The sequence below is a fragment of the Panthera onca genome, chromosome D3, assembly GCF_046562875.1.
Source record: "Panthera onca isolate mPanOnc1 chromosome D3, mPanOnc1 haplotype 2, whole genome shotgun sequence".
NCBI classification, from domain to species: Eukaryota; Metazoa; Chordata; class Mammalia; order Carnivora; family Felidae; genus Panthera; species Panthera onca.
In genome coordinates, this window is record NC_138350.1 from 82,711,600 (window position 1) to 82,738,635 (window position 27,036).

A 27,036-nucleotide genomic window follows, 5' to 3' on the forward strand; every position below is an offset into this window, starting at 1 on the left:
AGAATCACTAGTAAGTCCCGATTGCTACAAGAATAAAAAATCTGAGGAGTAACTGTCAATATGCATACTGTTTAAATCATGCAGGAAAGAGCTCGTTCAATGTCACAGCAATTGACAATGGGAAATACATCCTAAAGATTACAAATAATTTCAGGTTTTTACACCCAAGGCTAATGGCATCCAGCTTACATTATGTGAAATGCCAGGATCTGGCAGGAGACGGGAGTAGAAATGCGTATAAGTAGTCACAGAACCTAAGAACTCCAGAGATATCAGAAGGATAAAACCGTTACCATATAGTTCCATTGTAACTTCCAAATATAGATTTACAAAAGTTGATTTCTATCAAATTGTAAGTTGAAGTCTCTCTCTGTCTCTCTCTCCCCTGCCTATCTGCCTCCTATCAACCTTCTTTTTAAAAATTTTCTTTAATGTTTACTTATTTTTGAGAGAGAGAGCAAGAGAGAGAGAGAGAGAGAGAGAGCGAGCGAGAGCAGGGGAGGAGCAGAGAGAGGGAGACAAAGAATCCGAAGTAGACTCCAGGCTCTGAGCTGTCAGCACAAGCCCAATGCGGGGCTCAAACCCATGAGCTGTGAGATCACGGCCTTAGCAGAAGTAGGCCGCTCAATCGACTGAGCCACCCAGGCACCCCCTTTCAACTTTCTTTGATGGAGAAATATATATCCTCAAGAGAAAAACCGAAATGATATTTCAGAATCTCTAAATCAATCACCTTGGTCTTGCCAGAAAAATGTTTCATAAAGTCTGGCAGTATTTAGACTCCATTCCTCACTTATACAAAAAGAGATTTCCCAAACAATTTTTACATTCCTTATTCTTATACATACATGAAGTCCCATTTGGGGCAAGACTCTAGTTGAAAGAAAAAGTTCAAACCAAATACAAAGCATAAAAGTATAGCTGAAAAGAAGCAGAAACAAATGCCAAGAGTGGTAGAGGACAAAGGAAAGGGAAAGGAAAAGGGAAAGGGAAAGGGAAAGGGAAAGGGAAAGGGAAAGGGAAAGGGAAAGGGAAGGGAAGGGAAGGGAAGGGAAGGGAAGGGAAGGGAAGGGAAGGAAAGGAAAGGAAAGGAAAGGAAAGGAAAGGAAAGGAAAGGAAAGGAAAGACAGATCAAAATCTCCTTAGGTAAATAAAAGAAACTTCCTCCATCCTCCAGGAAAGGATCATAGCTTGCTCTTAATAAGAGTATTTAGACAGGAATTGTAATTCCTGGCTATTTGTTAAAGGTATATGTAGGAGGATATTTTGAAAGATAAATTTGGAAAAAAAAATCTTTAAGAAAGTACAAAAACAAAGCACAGATATAGAAAATAGGATAAAAAAAGACTGAAAAGATTAATTCAAAAGGCACAACATACAAAAGTAGATCTGGAAGAAATGGAAGGCAAATATTATTACAGAATAACTGGCCATTCGCAGTCTCCACATTTTCTCATCCAATCTACAGAAAAATGCAATCTGGCTTTTCTCCCGATACTACAATGCAACCAATCCATCCAGGGTGAGAAGGATCCCCTTTATTTCTTTAACAAACTTCAATAAATACTTTTTTTTTTTTTTTTTGAAATTAGTGGTGCAGCACAATGTGGCCTCCATCATAACCCCACTCCTTTTTAAAAATTCTCTTTTTTGGCTTGCAAAGCTCTATACACTTTCAAGTTCTTCTTTCACCTCAAGAATCTCTATTTTATTTGATTGTCCTCTTCCCTAAATACTCGAGTTCCATTTTTCTTTAAGAGAGAGACAGAACACACATGCACAAATAGGGGAGGGGTAAAGAGAAAGAGAGAATCCCAAGCAGGATCCATGCTGTCAGCTCAGAGCCCAAAGCGAGTCTCAATCCTACAAAGTGTGATATCCTGCCCTGAGTGGATATCAAGAGTCGGATGGTTAGCCGACTGAGCCACCCAAGTGTCCCATTCTTAAGAAATGTTTTGCTTATTCTATACATGAGATAATTTATCTTCGGATTTTATGGCTTCAATTAACATCTAGACACCAAAGCATCACAAAGGATCACCAACAGTCCATATTTATCTCTTTCTTAATCTATAGACCTACTTTCTAAGAGACATTTCAAAGTCTATGACCCACATAGAAACCGTTATCTTTTATTGTTTGTTCATCTTATTATTATGTTCTGTCTCTCACTGAACAAAATCAGTACCCGCTCAAAAACTGGCACTTGAATAAGTGAATAAAGAATCCCCCTTCCACATATGCTTTACCTCCACACATATTCAAGCTTCATCTATGGTCAATTCTACCTCTTAAGTCTCTCAAATATATGCACTTACTTCCTATAACCTCCAATTTATTAATCCATAACTTTTTGTCATGAATTGTTTTTCATGCAAGTAAAATAAGCTGAAACTATATTTTTTAAAAAAATTAGAAAATATATTTCAGGAGTATTAAGTATTTCACACCATTTTATCTATTAAACTCATGCCTGGACACAATCCTAAAGAAGCAAATTGTTATTTAGAAATTTTGGTGCAAAACATTGTTTACCAATATATTATTGTGTAAAAAATATAAATCTATTTGTGAAAGCTAGTTAAGTAACTTTTGACACATATACTCAAATGTTTAAAGAGATTAGACAGGACGATGACAATGATAGTTGTTGGGTCGTTGGATAATAGAAAGATTTAGTAGTGGACAACACTCACAGTATTAATAAGTAGAGTTCTATAGTGAGTTGTATGTAATTGGAAAAATCAATGTTACCAGCTGAACATGAAAACAGAAATCTCTCTTAACTTGTCACCAAAGGAAGCCACATCAATATGAGCAGTAATTTACCCAGCGCCAAAACTAACATGCACCCAAAGTGCCCAGATTAGGTTTCTTAAACCGTTTGTCAATTAAAAAGCGAACTAAAAAGTGGTACGTCTTCATGAATAGCTAAAGACAAGTTTTTGGAGTGATTGTCAGGAATCAGAAAAGAGTGGATTTAAGAATGACTAGAGTCTAGAACTGGTTTCCAAGAGTGGATGACTCATTCAAAGTAGATGCTAATAGAGGAAAAGCAGAGATGTGGGAACTCTTCCCTGGGAAGTTTGGAGTTAAAGAAGAATGCTTTAAGATAGAAAATGTAGTGTTTGAGATTCCATTTTTGGGACAATTAAATGAGCAATAACAGGGGCGCCTGGGTGGCTCAGTTGGTTAAGCGGCCGACTTCAGCTCAGGTCATGATCTCACAGTCCGTGAGTTCGAGCCCCGCGTCGGGCTCTGTGCTGACAGCTCAGAGCCTGGAGCCTGTTTCAGATTCTGTGTCTCCCTCTCTCTCTGACCTTCCCCCATTCATGCTCTGTCTCAAAAATGAATAAACATTAAAAAAAAAAAAAATAAATGAGCAATAACAAGCAAAAATGTTGCAAAGAAAAAAATAAACCGAGTACCAACGTAACCACTCAGTAAATTCTGTTTATTATGAGTAATAACAATATATAAGTAAATAATAGTAATATAATTATAATCGTTTCCTTACACTTCTCTGTGATTTGAGAGTTAAAAAAAGAAATTCAGAAAATTCAACTTTTAATCTCTCAAATTATTCCATGTATTAAGATGATACTCAAATCAATTTCAAAACTGAAAAAAAATTAATTGATTAAGAGCTTAATTTAGTATTTATTCATCCACAAAAATTTTGGACTAAAATTATAATAAATTTTGAGTCCCAGTATGGAATGTATATTTCAAAGGACTAGTTTTAAAAAGTAAATGAGAATATATAATTATTTTGGTACAAAATATTTGTGTACATTTTGTTAAATAACTATTTTAGTTTCAAGTTTATAATAAAAACTCAATTTTTTTTAGTTTCTTCATATAAAACATATAAGCCAAAAATTCTATATCATTTGTTTTGTTTTGTTTTTTAAATACAAAGTTCAAATAACTTAATGACTAGCCCACAATTTTTTTTTAGTAGCTTACATTTTTAGTTTATCTTGTTGAGTTTATCCAGAGTACATAGTCATGAAAATTAATTTTCAAGACAAAATTTGAAACCAGATGGACTAGTTTAGTGGAGTGTTTAACACAACTATTTTACATTTTGAAGATATCATTTTCCAACTATGTGCTATTAGCTATGTACAAAAAATGACAAAGTAATGTATTTTAGTAAATACAATATTGGAAACACCTTTCAAGGGAGATTTTTAAATCCTTTTAACATGAATATCATGCTTACAGAGTAAATAAATTTCTACTTTATGATTCCCAAAATAAGAGATTTGGGTACATCATTTTAATTCTAAATAAAATGTATATAGGAAAAATTAAAAGAGATACATATTTAGAACTAGAAAATGCTAAAAGTGTACCTCCAAGAGATGGGATAAGTTAAAAATACATATAGATTTCAAGAAGGAAAATCAACATGAATATAGTTAATTTGATGTACAAAATGGATTTCAAAAGCAAGATTATATAGATTTTTTAAGTTTTTGATTCCTCTGCATTTTATGCCAGAGAAGATAAACATGCTTCCTTTCAGTGTTTAAATGTAGAAGCATTCAGTATAATCTGACAAATTAATTAATGAATTAATTAATGAGTGAATAAATTTCCTTTTTCTCCCTAAAACTTAAGTTCTCTAGATTATGAGCCGCTCCATTTATAAATGGGTAAAAAGTTAATATGTTCTATGAAGAGATGATGTTCTTTTAAATTTTTTTAAATTTTTAATGTTTTTATTTATTTTTGAGACAGAGAGCACGCACTAGTGGGAGAGGAGCAGAGAGAGAGAGAGAGAGAGAGAGAGAGAGAGAGAGAGAGAGACAGAATCTGAAGCAGGCTCCAGGCTTGGAGCTCTCAGCACAGAACTTGACAAGGGGCTCAAACTTGTGAACCACAAGATCATGACCTAGGCTGAAGTGGGATGCTTGACTGACTGAGCCGCCCAGGTGCCCCAAGGGATGATATTCTTACACAAAATAATCCTTCACCTTATTTTCTTAATGCGGCAATCCTAACATCATTTTGTTTCACAATATGTAGAAAGCAGCTAATTAATAGTTTACTAAAATTTGTGATACTTAACTCACACATACACAGCATTAAAAATGTATTGCTTGTTCCTCTTCTCAATGCAAATGCTCAATAATATCATTATTAATACAATGTCACATAATCTCATCAAAATTATACTTATGATTTAAGAGCTGTGTGGTTTTTTTTAATTTTAAAATGTTTATTATTTTTGAGAGAGAGAGAGAGAGAGAGAGAGAAACAGAGCACAAGTAGGGGAAGGGCAGAGAGAGAGAAAGTCATAGAATCTGAAGCAGGCTCCAGGCTCTGAGCTGTCAGCACAGAGTCTGAGGTGGGGCCCAAACCCATGAGCCACAAGATCATGACCTGAGCCAAAGTCCGACGTTTAACCGACTGAGCCACCCAGGCGCCCCTAAGAGCTGTGTGTCTTAAACATTCGTTTAATATACACACACAATGACAACATTACTCCATATCTTTAAAATGGTTTCAATTTAAATTTCATAGAAGTAACTTTATACATAATCCATTATGTAAATGACATAAAATACAAGACACAACAGGTGTTGGTAAGGATGTGGAGAAAGGGGAACCCTCTTGCACTGTTGGTGGGAATGCAAATTAGTGCACCCACTCTGGAAAGCAGTGTGGAGGTTCTCCAAAAGGTAAAAATAAAACTACCTTACAATCCAGCAACTGCACTGCTAGGTATTCACTCAAAAAATACGAAAGAATATGAATTCAAAAGGGATACATGCATCCCAATGTTTAGAGCAGCCCTACCTGCCACAGCCAAACTGCGGAAGCAGCCCAAGTGTCCACTGACTGATGTGTGGATAACAAAGATGTGGCACATATACACAATGGGATGTGACTGAGCCACGAAAAAGAATGAAAGCTTGCCATTTGCAAGGGCATGGATGGAGCTGGAGACTATTATGCTAAGCAAAATGTCAGAGAAAGACAAATACCACTTGATTTCACTCCTGTGTGGAATTTAAGAGACAAATCAGCAAAAGGAAGAGAGAGAGAGAGAGAGAGAGAGAGAGAGAGGCAAATCAAGAAACAGATTCTTGACGACAGAGAACAAACTGATGGTTACCAAAGGGGAGGCGGGTGTGGAAATGGGTTAAGTAGGTGATGGGTGTGCTAAGTAGGTGTACTAGTTGTGATGAGCACAGGATGATGTATGGGAGTGTTATATTATTATATTCTACACATGCAACCAGTATAGCACTGTATGTGAATGAATTGGAATTAAAATAAAAACTTTAAAAAATTTAAAAAAAAAAGATGAGGGGAAAAGAAAAGGCATAGAATTTTAACAAATAATTTGTGTGGTCTTGAAATTATCAAATGAGTGTGTGTGTGTGTGTGTGTGTGTGCACATGTGTATGTTTCAAATTTATGAATATTTAAAATGTATATATATAAATACATAAACAAATACATAGACACATGTATAAGTGTGTATACGAAAACACATATGCTATTTATTATTAACCAGTAATTTGGAGTCAAATCCTGATATACTTACAGAATTGGCATATCTTACAGACATTGGATACAAGAGAGAAAATAACCAAAGAGTAACCAATGTCCTCTATGGACCTGAAGACAAAAGCCCTATTTAGAAGGGAGAGACTTCTATCTGAAAAGTGATGTTATGACCCCTTTCTTTTTCATCTAATATTATGGGGAAATCATTATATTTTGCCTTTCTGGTTCAAAAGCAACCTCAAGCATTGTCATGAAGTATTTACTTAATAACAAAGAACAATACCATTAAAAAGTTTTTAGAAAGATGCATGTATACCCTTTTCTTTTTATCTCTTTAGTTTCCTTGTTACATTTTATGTTTGTCTCTGAATTTAGCAGCATTATCTCTTCATCAAAAAAAGGTCAATCTCTACTAGAATTTTTTTAAAAAATGGTAGCAAACCCTTGGAAACAATTTAGCTATAATCCAGTTTAAAAACAGAAAAAAAATGGTGGCATTTTCCTTTTCTATGATTTATATGTATAATTTGCTCATTTCCACAGAAATGACATTTCCAAATTTTGCACTTAGAGAAAATTACCTAGGTTATTTTAAGCTATAACTGATGTGCCAGAATTTTTCCCACTTTAATATACTATCCTATAAATTTACAAAGTTCATTTATCATGTAAGTTCTTAGAATGAAGGAACAGATAAAATGTGGATGTACTGATCTTGTAATTTGTTAAGTCACTGTCCTATACTAACATTTCAAACTCGACTTGGTGTGCCAAAGCAAAGCCTCCAACAATTAGATACTTTGTCTTAACTTTAAAACATTCTTTGATGATTCTGAATGTCTTTTTAATGAGTAATTAGTGCAATGAATTTCTGACAAAAATATTTCTGCTCTCCCAATTCTAAAGTGGTTTTTAAAGTGAGACCAGAATGCTCTTACTGGATCATCTCAGAGCATGCATCATTTCAGAAAGACATTGATTTGTTGTAAGTTGCAGAAAAGCAGGTTTTAGAACATTTAAGTTGATTCTTTCAAGTGAGTGGTGATGAGAGTTGAAAACTCTTTGAGTATGGGTTTTTCAAGCACGTGTCAAACATCTTTCCGGTCACTTTGGCAAAAGCAACTCATTTCTCAAGTCTGTGAGCTGTCAAAAGCAATGCTAGAAAGAAAGGATTCATGCGGGGTTATTATGTTTCATGTTTGTTTATTTTTCACCTTCAACCTATTATGCCAAAGCAAAGACATAGGTACTGGAAGATTATAAATAGTAGGAGGAAATTGTCATGACAACAAAATATAAACGTTCCATTTTTCTCATATTTATTATCATTGTTCTCAAACATTAGGTCAGGAGCAATAAATCCCAACCTAAAGAAAGGTATATGAAAAGACCAACATGTCCTTTTAAATCATGTGATACACTTATTTCTACTATATTACTACCCAATAACGTGTTAAATACTACTCAGTAACACTTTGAATATAATATTTAAAGATAACATGTTAAGAGTGTGTCAAAAATATTCAATATCAATTTATATTTAGCTATAGGTTATCATTTATCAAATTGTATATGTCTTCATTATGACAAATTCCTGAAAGATGAGCCAGATATCTTAAGAATGCTTGAGAAGCATGTGTGCACATCATTTAAAAAATTTTAATGCATCTTAATTTATGATAATTTGATTGAATTTGTTAAAAAAAAAGCTCCCTGGGGATAAGTATATTGGAAAGATTCCAGAGGAGAAAACAAAACCAAAAATATAAATAGATAATATACCCTTTAAGACTTCTACAACGTGTGTGTGTGTGTGTGTGTGTGTGTGTGTGTGTGTGTGTGTGTGTCTGTGAGAGAGAGAGGAGAGAAAGAGAGGGAGAGAGAGATACACTAATAGTATAAATATTTCAATATTTCATTAAGGCACAAGAACTTACTAAAATTGACAATGGAAAATACAGATATAATTTACAGAATGATCTGAGACATTTTGGTCATTGTTAAAACACGTGTAAAGAATAAGAGATCAGATGACTTCTAGATTTCATAAACTGGTTACTTGTAAAGATTGAATAATTTTACACTTTTAATTTTATAATATTACTTTTTGGGAATAGTTGTGTTAGTTACAAAATTTGGAAAACAGAAACGTACACTTTATATTAAAATGTAAATATTTTAAATTAAAACTTAGAAGTATGTATACGTGCATATGTGTAATAGTTAAACATCTAAAGTTTTTTAACTGTGGAATAAAGGATATTATATGAATGTATATTATTTTATTACATTATTTGTTATTGCAAATGGATCCAAAATATAAATATATATTGCTAAAGTTGTAAATATTTCACATTAATAATGTCTTCTCTACAGATATATTAATTCAAAAAATGAATTCATAGAACTAAAATGGAAATGTATTTCAAGAAAACAGTTGCCATTCTATTTAGATATTTTTGTTGCTAGCTCTTTGTGTGTTTCTTATATTGTAGTTACAGATTTACCAAATTCCTCAGGCAAATTTACACTGAAATGTTTCATTAAAATTAGTAACCCTACTAAAAATTGCTTGTTATAAACTAAAACTGAAACAATATTAAGTATCTCCTAAAATTTATATATTCTTAATTTAGACTTTCTAGTCTTTCACATTTGATGAATTAGTTTTATCACATGTAATGGATATAATTTATTGAAATTAATATGTGCACATTCCAGAATATGTGTCTGTATTGATAATACGCCCAACAGATTCCTTTTATTAGTATTATTATTATAATATTCTTCATCACCGAAGCTTTTTGCTTTAAGATTTTTCTAGAGTCGGTACAAAGTTTGATACCCAAAACAACTGGCAAAGGGGAAGAAAATAAAATCATTATATGTCAACTTTGAGAATCGACAGTCCTTCAAAGAAACATTCAGTTTTATTCAGATACGCGGAAAGCTCCATACTGATAATCATAAATAATTGATTTAATTTAATCAACAATTTAATTAAAATATTTACTTTATATTTTTCTCATCCCTTTAAGGTGCTTTCATGGTTTATAGCATCTGATAGTATAGAGATAAACATATGATAAAACAAAATCCTGGAGAAAGGGAAGGAAGCAGCAGTGATGCTCTCCCCCCAATAAATTTAATGTGTTAATGTTCTAGATTTTTCCTCAAATCTCTAGTGCAGAGATGGCAAATATTGTCACAAATATTTGGCTTTGAAAAAGTTCATATACGTGTCATGGTTTCACATATTGTAGAACATTTTTCCCCTTATGGACCATAAACTAGCAAAGAGCTTTTCAAGTACTTTTGGGCCCTCTCTCCACTAAGAGATAATTCATAGAAGTCAAATATGCCTAATTATCACATTCTTACCTGTGTATCTTCCAGTCCTAGGAGGTCTCCCAACACTGAGCTTCCAAATTCGTGATGAACGCAGAAGGAACAGCAGGAGGAAGGCTTCTTATTTTGCTTCACCAGCTTCTCGCCCAACCTGACATCTGGGTTACTGCTCTGAGTTACGGATGCCTGCGTTTTTAGTACCACTATGTCACTATGTCACTGCTTACTCCATGCTATTTTGGGTTCTCTGAGTAGAGCCATGAACACTGAGCCTTTTGTGCAAAGTACCATAAGGGCACTCTGACGTCCGTGCATAGGCTTGGATGAAAATGCACACAGCTCCAGCAAGTGGTAGGAAGAGTCCCTCCCCACCCCCCGCCTCCCGTTTCCTAACAACAAGCAAAAGGAAAATAAAGTACGCATTGGCTGGAGGTGATAAGGAGGGAATTCAACTTCTGCCAGTGGAAAGGACATGCCCTCCACTTGAGGATTAGCCGATGAAACAAATGATCGATTTAAAACATGCACAAAAGTTACTAAACACAGAAGAGCTTTCCCAATCTGTGTCTGTGCCTTCTGGCTGCTCCTTTAGTCAGTCTTTCTGCTCAGGAATCAAATAAAATACAGAAAGAGGGCAATGTCTAAATTAAAATCCCTTTCTTCTCCTCGGTTTATTACCTAAATATACTTATTGTGTTAAATTTATGATTAGATTTTGTTATAATTATTGTTATTTATTATGAAGTACGTAATAATAGGCTATCTGTTGATTCCTAAAGCTGCTTTTAGCTAAAGTATTTTTGTACCAAATGAGAGAGGTCCGAAAATAGGAAAAGGGCCTAAGGCCGAAACAGTGCTAAAACTATAATTGATGTCTGAAACAAGTAATATTGTTAAGGTTTACATAAGCAATTATTGTGAGGAGACAAACACGGATTTCAGATACTTGTGTTCTCCAGTATTGGGACTGTATGCATGTTCGTTGCTTTTTATCATAACAAAGGAAGGACAGTAGGAAAGGGATTACAACTAATGCCAGTAATAACTAAATCGATTATGTGATGCCTGGTTTATGCTTACTTCATGTGTAAATTCAAAAGCAACATATTTTACTAGTTACCCTTTGCTACATAAACAACTTAGATGTCTCTGCAACATGGGTCAAAAGCAAAAATGAACTTTTTTTTCCTTAAGCATTTGTTAAAATTTGTGTTAAGAACACTTAGGATCTATCTTCTTAAATTTTTTTTTTTTTTTATCTTCTTAAATTTTAAAGTACAATGCCCAGTATGTACTTTAAACACAGATGTCTAGACCTTATTTAGCCTGCATAGCTGAGACTTTACCCCATTGAGCAACTCTCCATTTCTGCCCACCCGGGCCCTGTTAATTAATCACCATTCTCCTCTGCTTCTAGGAGTCTGACACCTTTAGATACTTCATACAAGTGGGGTCATCCAGTACTTGTCCTTCTGTGAATGACTTAGGTCACTGGCATAACATCCTCTAGACTCATCCCTGTTCCAGGGTTTACGTAGGAATCTAACATTTTATGGGATATTGTTTCCTGTCTTGGTACCATATTGACCTCCACTTTGGGTCACAACTGCACTTGGTGCGACCTGAGAGTGTATGTTCAACACCAAGTTCCAGGGCTTATGTTATACATAAGGGAGCAAACACAGGTCAGCCCAATTTTTCAATCACAGTAAAAGGATAATCACAACTATAGAAGTTACACTGAGACAGGAGTAAATTTTGTAAAGAATGTAGGGTTCTGAACTAATACTTTTCAAGTGGAATACCATGAATAGAGATTGGTGATTTTATTAGTGGGAGATATGTTACAAAACATCTCTGCAAAGCGACAAACTAGATTCAATTTTAACATAGACACAAAGTGTTTTAAATTACTTACGAAACGTTTGTCCTCTCCGGAGACAGCCTGGAATCCGGCAGGCTCCACACCTATGACACAACTAAGAATGTAGACTAGTCACCGTATAAGCTCAGGGATTGCTCTACAGCATTTTCTTCGTATCAGAAGGAAAAGTACATGAAGTCTTTTTCAGAGGCAGAAAGAGCATGAAATTGTGAACGGTGAATGGAACATGGCTGTGTAAGAAAGGAACGTCTCAGAATTAAGTACATTACTATCCAGACGAGAGTCAAAGCCATTACACTAGGATGGTGGGAGGTCTCCATACCACAGGATAAGCATGAAGGAGGGCGGTAATTCCTGAGACACTGATGCTGTTTCATAGACAGAGAAACATTCTGAGAACTATAGACAAACATTCTGGTAAACAGCCGTCAGCTTTTCCATGCCGCCTGGGTAGATTCTACAAATGTCTTCTGCCAGTGGTCTGAGGAACACGGCATGATGTTCCAGATGTTGTTAGCCAGGACTGTATTGAGTTACTCTAAAAGAAAGATTTGGATTAAAATATTACAATTCATCAATGCCCTAAAGAACTACTGATTTTTTTTTAAAGAGGAGAGTGTGTGTGCACACGAGCTGAGAAAGGGCAAAGACAGAAGGAGAGAGAATCCCAAGTAGGCTCTACGCTGACAGTGCCCCCAGTGGGGGGCTCAGTCTCACAAACTGTGAGATCATGACCTGAGCTGAAATCAAGAGTCGGGCGCTTAACCAACGGAGCCACCCAGGCACCCTGATTTCTTTTTTTAAACCAGATAATTAAGGAATGTAAATCTACTGACTAACTGAAGACTGGAGCAGCTAATGTTCAGATCTAATAGTGGAGAGAAGATGAAAACCACCCATTATTCAGGTTCTGACCCACCCCTAGAAGATCAACCTTTAATCAGAAACTTTAGGTCTACTTACTTCACAGCATAAACTATTCTAGTGCCTTCCTTAGATACGTAGACATAGTCTAATCAACTGTGGTCAGAAGGATAGCACATAAAGTCTACATCCTCATCACTACAGTCTTGGAGCATAGATTTCTCTAAAATTATATTCACGAATGGTTTTGAGAAAAATGCATGATGCATGAAGGTAGAAAAATTCAAAGACGTTGGGCACCTGTGTAGCTCAGTGAGTTGAGCGTCCGACTTTGGCTCGGGTCATGATCTCATGGTTCATGGGTTCAAACCCCACATCAGTCTCTGTGCTGATAGCTCAGAGCCTGGAGCCTACTGTGGATATTGTGTCTCCATCTCTCTCGGCCCCTCCCTGCTCACTCTCACTCTCCCTCAAAAAGAAATAAACATTAAAGAAAAAAGAAAAAATTGAAAATGTCCAAAAAGGCTTAAACAATAAAGAAATGTGACACATGCATAGAAAGATAAAGTAGGCTAAGGGTTAGTTGATCTGGTGTCTTCACATTGTCATTTGTTATCGAGGTTCATTCTCTCTTCTTGTGCTAAAGAGTAAATAATTTTATTCCAAGAGACCCCAAGGCACTTCACTTGTGTTTTAATGACTATTTGTTTCCATCTCTGAACAAATTATGCCAAAGAGAAATGTTGAGAAACATGAAGCCATTCATGCATCCAGGAGTAAGAACTAGTTCATACAGAAACAGATTAATTTTCCCAAATATGGGGGGGGGGGGGTAGCTGAATCTAGTTGGCAACCAAATGTATTCACTGTAAACATTGTGTAAAAAGTTGAAATTAAAAATAATAATTCCTGCTGTGTACAATTTATAGATGTTATTCTTTACTAAAAGTCCAATTTGCTATATTTTCCTACTTGTTTTAAGAATGCACGCATATGGGGTGCATGGGTGGCTCAGTCGGTTAAGCTTCCAGCTCTTGATTTCAGCTCAGATCATGATGTCACAGGTCATGAGTTCGAGTCCTGCATCAGGCTCTGTGCTGACAGCGCTTAGGATTCTTTGTCCCCCTTTCTCTCTGTCCTTCCCCCACTTGCTCTTTCTCTCTCTCTCAAATAAATAAATAAACATCAAAAAAAAGAATGCGTATATCACAATGATAAATAGGAGAAACTAAAATAATGATAAGAAAAACAACAGTAAACAAAACATTAGCTATTCCATACATTTCAAACAAGAACAAATTCTTTTTTTGTCAAGCTCAGTAAAACTTGGCTCCTGGTAAAGAAATATTTTACTGAATATGGTAACATGTGTAGTGTCTTAGAAGATTTATCTTTTAAATTATAGTTGCAGCAGCTCTTAGTTTCATATAATTAAAATCTATCTGTTCATCTGTATCCATATTTTCTTCTTTTATTTTTCTCGTATTTTCTGTCTTATTTTGTTACTGTTTTCTTCTGTGAGTGGATCTTGCTCTGGACCTCTGCATCCAAGGAATCATTTTGTTTGACTAAACCATCATAAACCCCATGAACCCCATGACACAGGAAAGTGGCAAATGAATAAGTACATAAATAATAAAATTCCTATTCTATAAAAACATATTTAATTGGCAATACATAAGCAACTCAAAATACTGGAAATCAGAAATATAACCCCAGAAATGTAGAATCGTGACCCTTGACCCCTAGTTTTAGATCTCTATTAATCAATCATCTATCATCTTTACTTTTGCAAGATGTTGAGTTAAGGTTAGAGTTATACAGGGACAATAAGACTCTGGCCAAACCATTTCTTGAAAATGAAAAGCACAAATAATTTTTTAAAGCATCAAAAAGGAGGAAACCAAGATGAAAACCGAATAGAATCACATGGTAAGATAGGGATGTCAACCTTCAATGGGTATGTGATGAAATGCGAAATATGTTATTTGTCAAGAGCTGATCATGGAGAATTCTAGAACATAACATCTTGTTTGCAGACTGAGTTATACTGCACAACTACATGTCTTTGTGTTGCTTAAGTTCCCTGAAATATAATACTATCCCTAATACATTTCTGCATTTTATGAAAGATTTTGCATATGGCTATGAAAATAACAATCCTGCTTAGATGATATAATCTAAGATGATATAAGATGATATAATAAAATATATATTAAATTAATGAAAAGTACTCATTGGAAATTTGTAATGTTTTAATACTAATTAAATGACAAACTTTCTCCATACCAGAATCTGTGAACTAAGAAGTTCATTTGCCAAATCTACCCAGACTTCTGTTTTCATTAAAAGAAGAAGAAGAGGAAGAAGAACGAGGAGGAGGAGGAGGAGGAGGAGGAGGAGGAGGAGGAGGAGGAGGAGGAGGGGGAGAAGGAGAAGGAGAAGAAAGTTTTTTATTGGAACACAGTCATTTTCATTTGTTTACAAATTGCCCAAATTATGGCTGCTTCCATGCTATAATGACAGGTTTGGGTGTTTGCAAGAGACTTTTGACCTACAAAACATAGAATATTTGCTTTGCAGCCATTTACAGGAAAAGTTTACCAACTCCTGCTTTCTATTCATGTGACATTGTGACTTTAAATGTTTATGCCCCAGTTTCTTTGAAAATTAAATTATGCATATTTGATCAGTAAATAAATGTATGTATACGGGGTGTCTGGGTATCTCACTTGGTTGAGCGTCTGACTCTTGATTTCGTCTCAGGTCCTGATCCCAGACTTGTAGGATCAGGCCTCTCATCAGGGTATGCACTGAGAGTAGATCCTGCTAAGGTTCTCTCTTTCTCTCTCTCTCTCTTTCTCCCTCTACCCCGCTCACTCTCATTCTCTAAAATAAAAAAAAAAATTAAAAATAAATGAATGTATGTACAAATACACATGTAAATACATAAAAATCTATATAGCAGAAATCATCTTATTCTATATTATCCTGTCTGTCACTGAGTCAGTAAATGAATATAGGTGAAAAGTTTTTTAAATAGTTTAAATATATTCTATGTAGTTAAAAACTATATATATATATATATATATATATATATATATATATATATAAATGTATATACATATATAAATGTGTAGATATGTGTGTGTGTATAGCAAAATGGGGTGTCAAGGCATTTTCTTTGAGATATTATCCTCAGAATGGGTCTTTGCATAGTTTCCCATAAAACACATTTATCATGTATCTGTTTTCCACTTTGTGTCTTAAGAATGGAGAGATAATTCAAAAAATGCAGACATATAGGTACAAAATCCTGTTTTAATAGACTATTTTCGAGCCATTTTTGGTTCAAAGCAAACTGAACATGAAGTACAGAGAACTCCCATACTCCTCTGGCCTCCACACATGCACAGCCTTTGCCACTATCAACATCCCCCATCAGAGTAGCACATGTGTTACAATCAATGAGCCTACACTCACCCATCACAGTTACCCAAGGTCCATAGTTTAAGTTAGGGCTCACTCTTGGTGTTGGACATTCTTTGGGTTTGGACAAGTATACAATGACATGTATCCACCATTATAGTATCATATGGAGTAGTTTCACTGCCCCCTGCCCCCAAATCCTCTATGCTCTGCCTGTTTATCCTTCCTTCCCCCATAACCCCTGGCAACCACTGATCTTTTCACTGTTTCCAGAGTTTTCCCTTTTCCAGAATGTAATAGAGTTGGAATCATAAGTATGAAACCTTTCCAGTTGGAGTATTTGACTTACCAATATGGATTTAGTATTCTTTCATGTCTTTACATGGTTTGATAGCTCATTTCATTTTATCCTTGAATAGCATTCCATTATCTGAATGGACCACAGTTTATCCTTTCACCTACTGAGGGACATCTGGGTTGTTTCCAAGTTTTAGCATTTAAGAAAAAAGCTGCCAGAAACATACATGTACAGGTGTTTGCATGGACATAAATTTTCCTTATTTGGTTTTAATGATTTTTAGTATCTATTTTTAAATGTTTTCATCCATGTCCTTCCACAGCATTTTAACACCTTGCTTTTAATAAACATTTCTGCAAAATGTATTTTAGAGTTAATAGAGAAAAGAATGGCTTGTAACTTTCAGGCAGATTTTACTTGTTAAATTTTGTAGATCCATATTTTTAATAATAAGAAACCTTGGCACAAGTAGCTTAGCAAACAAATGTCGCTGGTTAAGAGCCAAATGTGCTCATGAGCTAGAGGGTGGCGTGTCAAGTTCAGAGTGTTCGGTTTTGCAGAAGAAATGGAGAGCCCCAGCTATTCCATTTTATAGTACATATGGGATGGTAGTACTAGGGTAGAAATACACACATAATCTTACTTAATCCTTATGACATCTCTGCCAGGTGGAGGTCGGCCCTTTTTTACATTTGAGAAAAACATGAGACAAATAGAGTCAGGTCTTGAAAAATCAGAGATTTTTTTTATGACAAAGTGTGTGTTGTACTTATTGTCACACGATCCATCTTTACTGAAGAAAACTTACAATATGTGAACTATAAAATTTCTTAGGGGACAAAGTATTCTCTGTATGTCATCAAAGATCCTATGTGAATCCTGCCTTTGGATTCACATCTCTTGTCCGACTTTCTATAAAGTGAGGAGATGCTGTTGTACACAATGAATAGTAGTTCTCCCGGCCTCGTCTTCCACCAGCAGTAGTTAAAGGATGCTGTGGCACTTTTAGGTGACATGGGGTTGTCAGGCATCGTGATATATGTTGGCCGCTATTCTTTTTATCCTCACATAAGGCATGAGGAAATTAAAACTCAGGGAATATCATGCAGTTAGAAGGATCTGCAGCCAGATTTCAAACTTCTATCTGATGCCGGAATTGATACAGTTTCCACTCTATTACACTGTCATATTTGTGAGCGCAAGTGATAAACAACATTCATTCATTGTACAAATGTTTACTGAGTGTTCCTATGCATGAGGCACTGTGCTGTAAGTAGATAAAAACAAACAAACAAAAAATAAATACGTACATACATATATACTCACTCCTGTATGGCCATTCCCTCCAAGGATCATGCCATCAACAGACACATGAAAAGATGTTCATCATCACTTACCATCAGGGAAATGCAAGTCAAAACCACAATCAGATATCACCTCACACCTGTCAGAATGGCTGAAATCAACAGCATATGAAACAACAGGTGGTGGCAAGGATGCTCAGAAAAAAGAACATTTGTACACTGTCGGTGGGAATGCAAATTGGTGCAGCACTTCTGCAAAACAGTATGGAGGTTCCTCATAAAGTTAAAAATAGACCTACCCTATGATCCAGCAGGTGAACAATTGGGTATTTACGCAAAGAATACAAAAACACTAATTCAAAGGGATACAGGCACTCTGATATTTATAGCAGCATTATTTACAGTAGTCAAATTATGGAAGCAGCCCGACTGTCCATCGATTGATGAATGGATAAATTTGTGGTATTATAATGGAATATTATTCAGCCATAAAATGAATGAAATCTTGCCATTTGCAAGGACATGGACGGAGCTAGAAAGTACAATGCTGAGCAAAATAAGTCCGTCAGAGAAAGACAAATATCATATGATTTCACTCATATGTGGGCTTTGAGAAACACAACAGGTGAGCAAAGGGGGAAAAAGAGAGGGAGAGAGAGAGAGAGAGAGAGGGAAATCAAGTAATAGACTCTTTTTTAATGTAAGTTTTGATTCTAATTCCAGTTAGTTAACATACGTTATATTAGTTTCAGGTGTAAAATATAGTGATTCAGCTGTGACCTGCGTCATACTTTTAACTACACACAACAAACTGGTGGTCACCAGAAGGGACGGGAGGAGACTGGGGGATGGATAAATAGGTGATGGGGAGTAAGGAGTGCACTTGTGATGAGCACTGGGTGATGTATAGAATTGCTGAATCACTGTATCATACACCTGAAACTAATAAAACACTATAGGTTAAAAAATTGTAAAAAAGAATCATGGCATCCATTAGCTAAAGGGCCCTGAATTTCTCATACTCTGATAAGTGTTGTGATACATTTATCACAGAGTACTACAAGAGCAACAAGCATATGGCCGAATCTGCTGATGTTTTTTCAGACGGAGCACGGAGGCAGTCAGGAAAGCTTTCCAAAAGAGACGTTGCTCATATTGAGCTTGATGCACAAGTAGGTCGACTTACATCAAGGAAGGTAACCGTATGTGCGATACCATGACAAAGAATAACATCTTCATGGAGTGTGTAAAAATTTGCCGACGCGGATTTGAAGGCGGATACTGAGAAATGCTAGGAGTTGAGTACGAATGTATAAGCAGAGCAGGAACATGGAGTGTTTGATTTAGCTTGAAATACTTGCAAGTCTTTTGGGAAAGGATAGTTTGACCAAACCCCTCATTCAATATGATGAGCTACATTGATTGATTTTTCCAATGTAAAACAAACTTTGCAGACTCAGGACAAATCCCTCTTGTTCACTATGGACTAAGATGTGTGTGTGTGTGTGTGTGTGTGTGTGTGTGTGTGTGTGTACTGGGAGGTTTGATTTGGTAACAGTTTGTTAAGGATTTTGGGTGTGATGGCATCAGATAGTTTTATTTTCTTGTGATTTTTATCTTTATGCTTTGTGGTCACAGGAATGTTGATCTTAAAAAAGGAATGGACAATTTATTTTCCTTCTCTATTTCATGAGAGAATTTGTCCATACGTGGTGCAATTTATGCCTAAATGTTTGATAAAAGTCACCAATCACTTGGCGACTACATAAGTGTGAAGTGTTTTGTAGGTAAATTTTGATTTAAGACTGGATATAAGACTACACACAATTTGTATTTCCTTTGAATCTAGGTTGAATACTTTGTGTGCTTTGAGGCATCCATCAAGTTTTTTTTTTCTTTAAATTGCCAAATTTATTGGCATAGAGTTTTTCATGATACACTCCTTATCTTTTCAGTACCTTTTTCTTCCTTAATGTAATAAAAATTGCAATCTTGTTTCTTTCTCACATTATAAATAGAGGTTTATCAATTTTACCAATCTTAAAACAAGCTTTTGTTTCTATTTCATTGACTTTCATTCTTAACTTCATTAGTTGCTATTCTCTACTTACTATGGGTTTGGTTTGCCATTTTTAGGAGGTGATTTCTTGTTTTTTTTAATGTTTTATTTATTTTTTGAGAGAGAGAGAGAGAGAGAGAGAGAGAGAGAGAGAGAGAATGTAAGCAGGGGAGAGGCAGAGTGAGGGGAGACACAGAATCTGAAGCAGGCTTCAGGCTCCGAGCTGTCAGCAGAGAGCCGGATGCGGGGCTTGAACCCACAAACCGTGAGATCATTACCTGAGCTGAAGTCAGATGCTCAACTGACTCAGCCAACCAGGTGCCCCTGGAGGTGATTTCTTAAATAGGTCACTTACATCATGAATTTTAGACCTTCATTTTTTTTCATTATGAACATTTGATGCTATATTAATTTTCCTGTAAGTTCTGCCTTAGCAGTTGCCCACACATTTGGGTATGTTTCTCATTATCATTCATTTCCAAATATTTTCTAATATATTGCACTGAATGTCTTAGTGAATTTTAAAACTTTAAATCAATAGACACTCCCACACATGCATACACCCACTCATATATACACACGTTTTGAACAGTTTATGTAAATAATAAATAACAAAATTGGACATGCACATATATTATGCTTTTCTATTTTACCTACCATCTATCTATCTATCTATCTATCTATCTATCTATCTTCTATATTCTAACTGTGAAATTAATAGTTGTGATTTGTAGGAGATTTCTCCCAGCCATTTAATCTGGGATTAAATTACTAGAAACCTGTTACTTGAAGTTTGCCTGTATGTGTATACTAAATGACATAAGCCTGTAGGTAGGGAAGACATAAATTGATACTTATTTTAACTTAACTGCTTTTATGTGTTCCTTCCATGTAAGGATTTCAATTAATCAGCATAACATCCCCATTAGGTAGATGTTTTTCCCATGCTACGTTTGGGTAGAGTGCAGGTCCCTCAAAGCTTCACAGATAGTAAGTGACAGAATCAGAATTCAAGCTTCGGAAGCATGACACCTGAGCCAGTGATCTTAGTCTGCTACCTTTGGGTATTTTGTAGAGGGTGACTAAGGAGGTAGATACGTGCACGTGTAGGCAAGCATGAATAGAATGGACATAGGTGGTTTGCTATCAAATGACTCAACTAAATTATCATATAGGAGACAAGTCTGGATATAAATATTCATAATATATGTAAATTGTGGAATAATCATAGCAATGATAATAAACACCCTTTAAATACCATTTACATACATTTGAAGCTTGTTTCATTGCTTTAAACACAGACTCCCTCTCAGGTAGCTCTAGAGAAAGCTAAGCAACTGTGCACAGCTTTTCAGATTGTGTAATAAATACTTTGGGGCCACTTTCACACTAACGTTCTCTGAATACCTCTCGTGGTGTGTATGGTGGGGATTCTCTATAGCCCTGGGCGGTCAAACTCCAATGCTGGCCCTTATTACAAATATCGAAACATGACTTGGATTGTGGTTTTTCTTAAGCACTTTCCTCTAAAAAACATCAGATGTGTTTACCTTGACAGATTAGTGTATGTACCCAGCCAAAATCAGAAAATAAGGAAGAGTATGTGGAGCCTCTACAATGATAGTATTTCCAAGGAGACTCAAAGCCACAGTCCCCTTTTTTAGGCCTCGAGATTAGAAGGCCTGGGCAGGTGGCTCAGGGGGGATACCATGTGACAGTGCCAAGCAGTGATAGCTTTTCAACTCTTACCGTTGAAGTTCCTTCCTCGAAACTAATGATTTCATTAAAATAATTTTTAGTTCATTATTTCACTAAAATAATAAAATACCATTTGACCAAATGTTCACAACTGCTCAGTTATGGCCCTCTATTTTACCTTGACCCAACTTCAGTCGGACTTCTGTCCTACCTCCGTGTCCCTGATTCTCTTTGCCCCCAAGCCTAAAAAGTGGGCCATGCGCCCTTATCAGCTTTTCCTTAAAAGGGACTGACCATAGCAAGATGCTTTCATGTCAGACCTCTCAGGTCATTACCCCTTGGCTGGCAAACTTTCCCAGAAAAAATATCTGTTAATATTTGCTTATTTCTTCTTACTTTTTTTTTTCTCTTTTAAAGGCCTTTTTCTTGTTGATTTTGAGACACTGGCAAATTTCTGGTATCAGAGCGTGCTCCCTCCTACTATCATCTTCCTTCTTAATAAAGTCTCTCCTAATCTAGGCTGGATTTGTTTTTTCCAATTTGACAATATAAATCCTAGTTCTTTCATATCTGGCATAAGAGTATGAGCGTATCATCTGGTCGAAGCGTTGTTCAATTATCAGATGCCACTGGTTCTCTCTCTAATCGCCTTTGTTAGCATTTCCTTAGATTTTAATATAATCTCTCTCATCTAACTCATCAGTGCTTTGTATGTTTTATTTCAAAACGAATAAAAACTCTTTTTGTTATTTGTTTTCAGAAAAACTCATTCTCTTTTGTCCCCTCTGGGGGCTTTGTGTATTTCACAAATACAAAGTCCTATAAAAGTAGGACTCTACACGTGGAGGATGTAATGAGATAAGAAAGTATTCTCAGTTATTCCAAATATTGCAAAGGATGACATACCACTGTGATTAATTGCAAATATTGGTAAAAATGAAGAAAAAACAATGTCCTAAAAGTTTAACAAAATAAAACTGAGTAGAGGAGGGACAGAAAACAATGTTCTTTTCTGATTAACATTGAAAGTAAAATACAATATTCTTGTAAAAAAGTGGTAAAACTCTAAATAAGGAAAAAACAGTCCTCTTTTAGAATTTCTCCCAAGTCACATTAAGAAAGCAAATATATACATATATATGTGATATATGTGTATGTGATATATACACATATATATATGTATATATGTGTATACATATATATATATCAGTGAAAATATTTTTTTAAATAAAATTAAGGTTTATTTACTCTTCAGAGAGAGACAGAGCATGAGAGGGGCAGAGACAGAGAGAGAGGGAGACACAGAATCCAAAGACAGCCTCCAGGCTCTGAGCTGTCAGCACAGAGCTTGATGCAGGGTTCGAACCCACGAACCAAGAGATCATGACCTAAGCTGAACTCAGAGGCTTAACCAACTAGCCATGAGGAGCCCTGAAAATATTTTGTATGATATTCTAATGGCAGATATATGCCATTATACATTTGTCTAAACTCATAGAATGTGCAACACTAATAGTGAGCTCTAATTTAAACTGTGGATATTGGGTCATTATGATGTGTCAATGCAGGTTTGTCTATTAACAAATGTACCACTCCGGTGAGGGTGGGAGGTGGGTGTTGATAACAGAGGAGGTTGTGCATTTATAACAGCAGAGAGAATAGGGATAATCTCTTTACCTTCCTCCCAATTTTGCTATGAAACTAAAACTGCTATAAAAATATAGTCTTTAAAAAAAAAGAGCAAATAGTCAATATCACCAACCAAACCCAAGTACTATACTCCCAATGTTGATGACATAAATGTGCTGTGTCAGAGGCCCTTGGAGAGGAGACAAACACATGTCACTGGAAGTAATTTTGTGGGTAAGACGACTTGTACTTTGGAATAAAAGGACTAAAAAGGCTAACATTTTGCCTATTATGGCAATTTTATCAAGTCATATTCATAAGTGTTGGCAATGTTAAGAAAAATGTCACTATTATTGTTCCACAGGATCTATCATAATGAAATGCAAGGCTTTTGGAACTTTTATTTTTATATACCATGAAGTTTGGCATTGGGGGAAAAATGGCAATCATTCAGCCTTTGGCTTCTCTATTTTTTATGTGCCATAATACTATCAAAGAACGACAGTGTATTAGGGATTGAGACAGAAATAAGAAAAATGAGATAGAAATAAAAGACAACACAAAACTATTCTAAGTATATTTTGAATTAAAATGTAACAAAATAAGGGACCTTATGCTAATGTAAGCCTTTTCAGTATGGCAATAGAAAATATTAATATTTATAATGTTTTTCTCTGCCCAAAGCATGCTTCCTCTGAACTGATTTGTACATTTAACAATTTATATGATCAACCTTATGTTTATTTTTATGATGGATTTATATGGAGAAATTATATGTTTATTTTACCTCAAGTTATATTTTTAAGTTCTTGCATTATTCACACCTAATGCAATTTTGCAAGACTAATATAGAAAGAAACAGCAACAACAACAACAAAAACGAATAAAATATTCTCTCACAAAGCACAAAGGAAACTCTTATGGATATGTATGCTGCCCTCTCAATACTTTATTTTCGTAATGGAGCTAGATTTTGTGTGTTGGAATGACTAGCCCCACAAATTGATCTGGGATAATAATAATAATAGAAGGGATAATCATAGAAGCTTTCATTCAAGGCATCAGAGGATTATCTTTAGAACATCCGTGAGTATCAAAGTAACTCCTCTCACCAATTCTGACCAGCTTAATAATGTATAGAATTTCCCATTTAGTAGAACCCAGTTGAGACAATCATGGGAAACAGTAGTGAAATGGATTTCAGTAGTCAGGTAATCAACTATGTAATTCAACAGAAAGCTCCAAATACAGGGAAACTACAGGTTCTCTTTTATACCTGCAGCACACAGTTCTTATTCTCCCCATATGAAAGCCATGGATTTCATTTCCACAGTAGGGAGAACATATATGTATAGATCAGAAACTTGTTTTTTTTACGCTTATAGTAAATATTCATGGGTAGACACTGGCTTTCACATTGTTTGCCACATCTGCCATGCCTAGTGGCTTAGCAAATAATTTTTACTCACCAATACTGTTCTTTCGCTGAGAACTGTGAACTGTTTCTTCATATATACATTGACGCTGGCTGCAATTCCATCTAAGCACATCGTATTCTCCTTCCCATCATCGCTAGTAGCTAAGGACGCAGACACAGCTCCATGAGCATGTGACCCATGCAGTCTCATGGGGTCTTTTCTTAGACCCCCACACTCAGTGCAACGTTCTACTGTAGCCATCTTTAAATTTTCAAACCCGAAAGACTCCACCCAAAAAAAAATTGCTAGAACTGATACCTGAATTCAGCAAAGTCACAGGATATAAAATCAACGTATGCAAATCAGTTGCATTTCTGTACACCAATAATGAGGCAGCAGAAAGAGAAATCAAGGAATCGATCTCATTTACAATTGCACCAAAAACCTTAAGAAACCTAGGAATAAACCGAGCCAAAGATGTAAAAGATTTGTGTGCTGAAAACTATAGAAAGTTTGTGAAAAAAACTGAAGACACGAAGAAATGGAGAAACATCCTATGCTCATGGAAGAACAAATATTGTTAAAATGTCGATACTACCCAAAGCAATCTACACATTCAATGCAATCCCTATCAAAGTAACACCAGTATTCTTTTCACAGAGCTAGAACAAACAATTCTAAAATTTGTATGGAACCCCAAAAGATGCCAAATAACCAAAGTAATGTAGAAGAAGAAAACCAAAGCTGGAGGCATCACAGTTCGGGATTTCAGAATCACATAGACTGTATGGTACTGGCTCAAAAATCTGTGAACAAGTCCCATATTTTCCTTTTTTACTGGGCCCCACAAATCATCTAACTAATCCTGAGAGTTTTAGACTATTTTACCAATCATAATTCTGATATCTTTACTCTCTTGCTCGAACATTCTCAATACAATCCTAAACACGTTTAGAAAAGCAAAAGTACACTCTAGGGTTCAATACTACACTTGCAACTTCCACACATAGCTGCTTGCAGTTGCCTAATTGACTCCTGGAAGCTTCATGTTTTCCAGGATATTGTTTTTATGTATACTGTTACCTGTCCTCATTTCTTTTTACCCTATTTCTAGTGTTCAAATCTGCCAAACACACTCCTCAATGACATCATTTCTATGTCTTCTTATCAGATTTCTGTTTTGAAGAGACGTCTCCCTGCTCTCAATTCACCAGCATTGTTTCTTCCCAGGAATTCATATCAATTTTTCCACTGCATTGGAATATCTATTGGTAATAGCATTTAATACTAGGCTCTTCTGAAGGTAGGAGGATTTGTTTTGTGCTCCCACGCAGCTCTCCTAAGAAGTTCTTCCCCAAGCACTGACTCAAGAATCCAAGTTGTTTCCATCTTGCGTCTCTGCTTTCTGGAAATTTTGAATAACTTAAGTGTAGAGCAGAAGAGGAAGAGAAAATGTACAGTTTTGCAGAATATTTTTTAAGGTCAAGGCCTGGAAATAGCTCAGATCACTCCGACTCATGATTCATTGTTAAGGATTTGGTCCCTTGGCCCCAGCATAATTGAAGGTTGGGAAACATAATCTCACTGTATTCGTAGGAAGGGGAGACCGATGTGGTTGATTCATGCATTAACCTCTGCCAAACTTGAAGGAGACAAGATATCCAATTCACTTTCTTCCCTTTCGTAATATCTCAGCCACATATTTGGATTGCAGGACTTAAGCAAATATCTGTTGAATGGATGATTCAATGAATCTAGGGGTTGAACTTCCTTGAGGAATCATGAAAATTTTATCATTTATGTTCACTTAGCCAAACTTATAGCATGCAACATAGTGACAGGACTTCAAAACGATCATTCCTATTGCCTCCAACTTAGAAAGTTTTATAAAAGAAACAGAAGAGTTAAAGAGAGAGAGAGAAAAAAAAACATCATTTTGGAATTGTATTTTGTTTTATCTGAAAATCTAGGTAGTATTGATTTAATATGTGATAACTGCTGTATGTGAAACTATTCATTTCTTTGGAAGACAAGAAAATAAGGGCAGGCATGAAAGTAAACAGAGTAAGTTGCTTATGAGTTATTGGAATAATTTGTAGAGGATGCAAGACACGATAAAATAGTGACTTTTGAGACCTGGCACGTGAGATAAGGTAAGGAAAATATGAATATGTGCTGAACGTAGATATAAAGAGATATAAAGACCAATAAGCACCTATCTGAGACACCAGAAACCTCAATATTCATGATGTACTCATTATATATGAGGTATATGAGACTCTCCAAATGCTTGCTGTTTGAAATCTGCAACCCATTAGGTAAACCTTTTTTTTTTTTTTTTTTTTTCTAGAACTGTCTCCTACTCAAAACACACATACACAAACACAAGCTAATTGGCACCTTCCAGTAAGGCTGGGTTTGCATGTTCCTGAAGCTCTCTGGTGAAGAAGAGTTAGTTCCAGGCACCGTCCGTCATTTGAGTCCCCACGCTCAGTCCTCAAATCCAATTCGTGACCACATTGGCGGGAAGACAACTGACAAGGGAGAGAAAAAAAACATGACATGAATATTGTGTA

At 35.7% G+C, this 27,036-nt stretch overlaps 1 protein-coding gene across 3 annotated transcripts in view; it reads right to left on the bottom strand.

Annotated features, from left to right (window-relative positions):
- CDH19 (cadherin 19) overlaps positions 1–10,211 on the bottom strand; it is a 102,384-nt gene extending 92,173 nt beyond the window's left edge. Inside the window, exon 1 of one of the 3 annotated variants that reach the window (XM_060614052.3) lies at positions 9,910–10,211. The gene's annotated coding sequence lies outside the window, so the exon portion shown is untranslated. The remainder of the gene's footprint in view (positions 1–9,909) is intronic. The other 2 variants (XM_060614054.3, XM_060614055.3) reach the window with 2 other exon arrangements.
- Between the last annotated feature and the right edge of the window lie 16,825 nt (positions 10,212–27,036).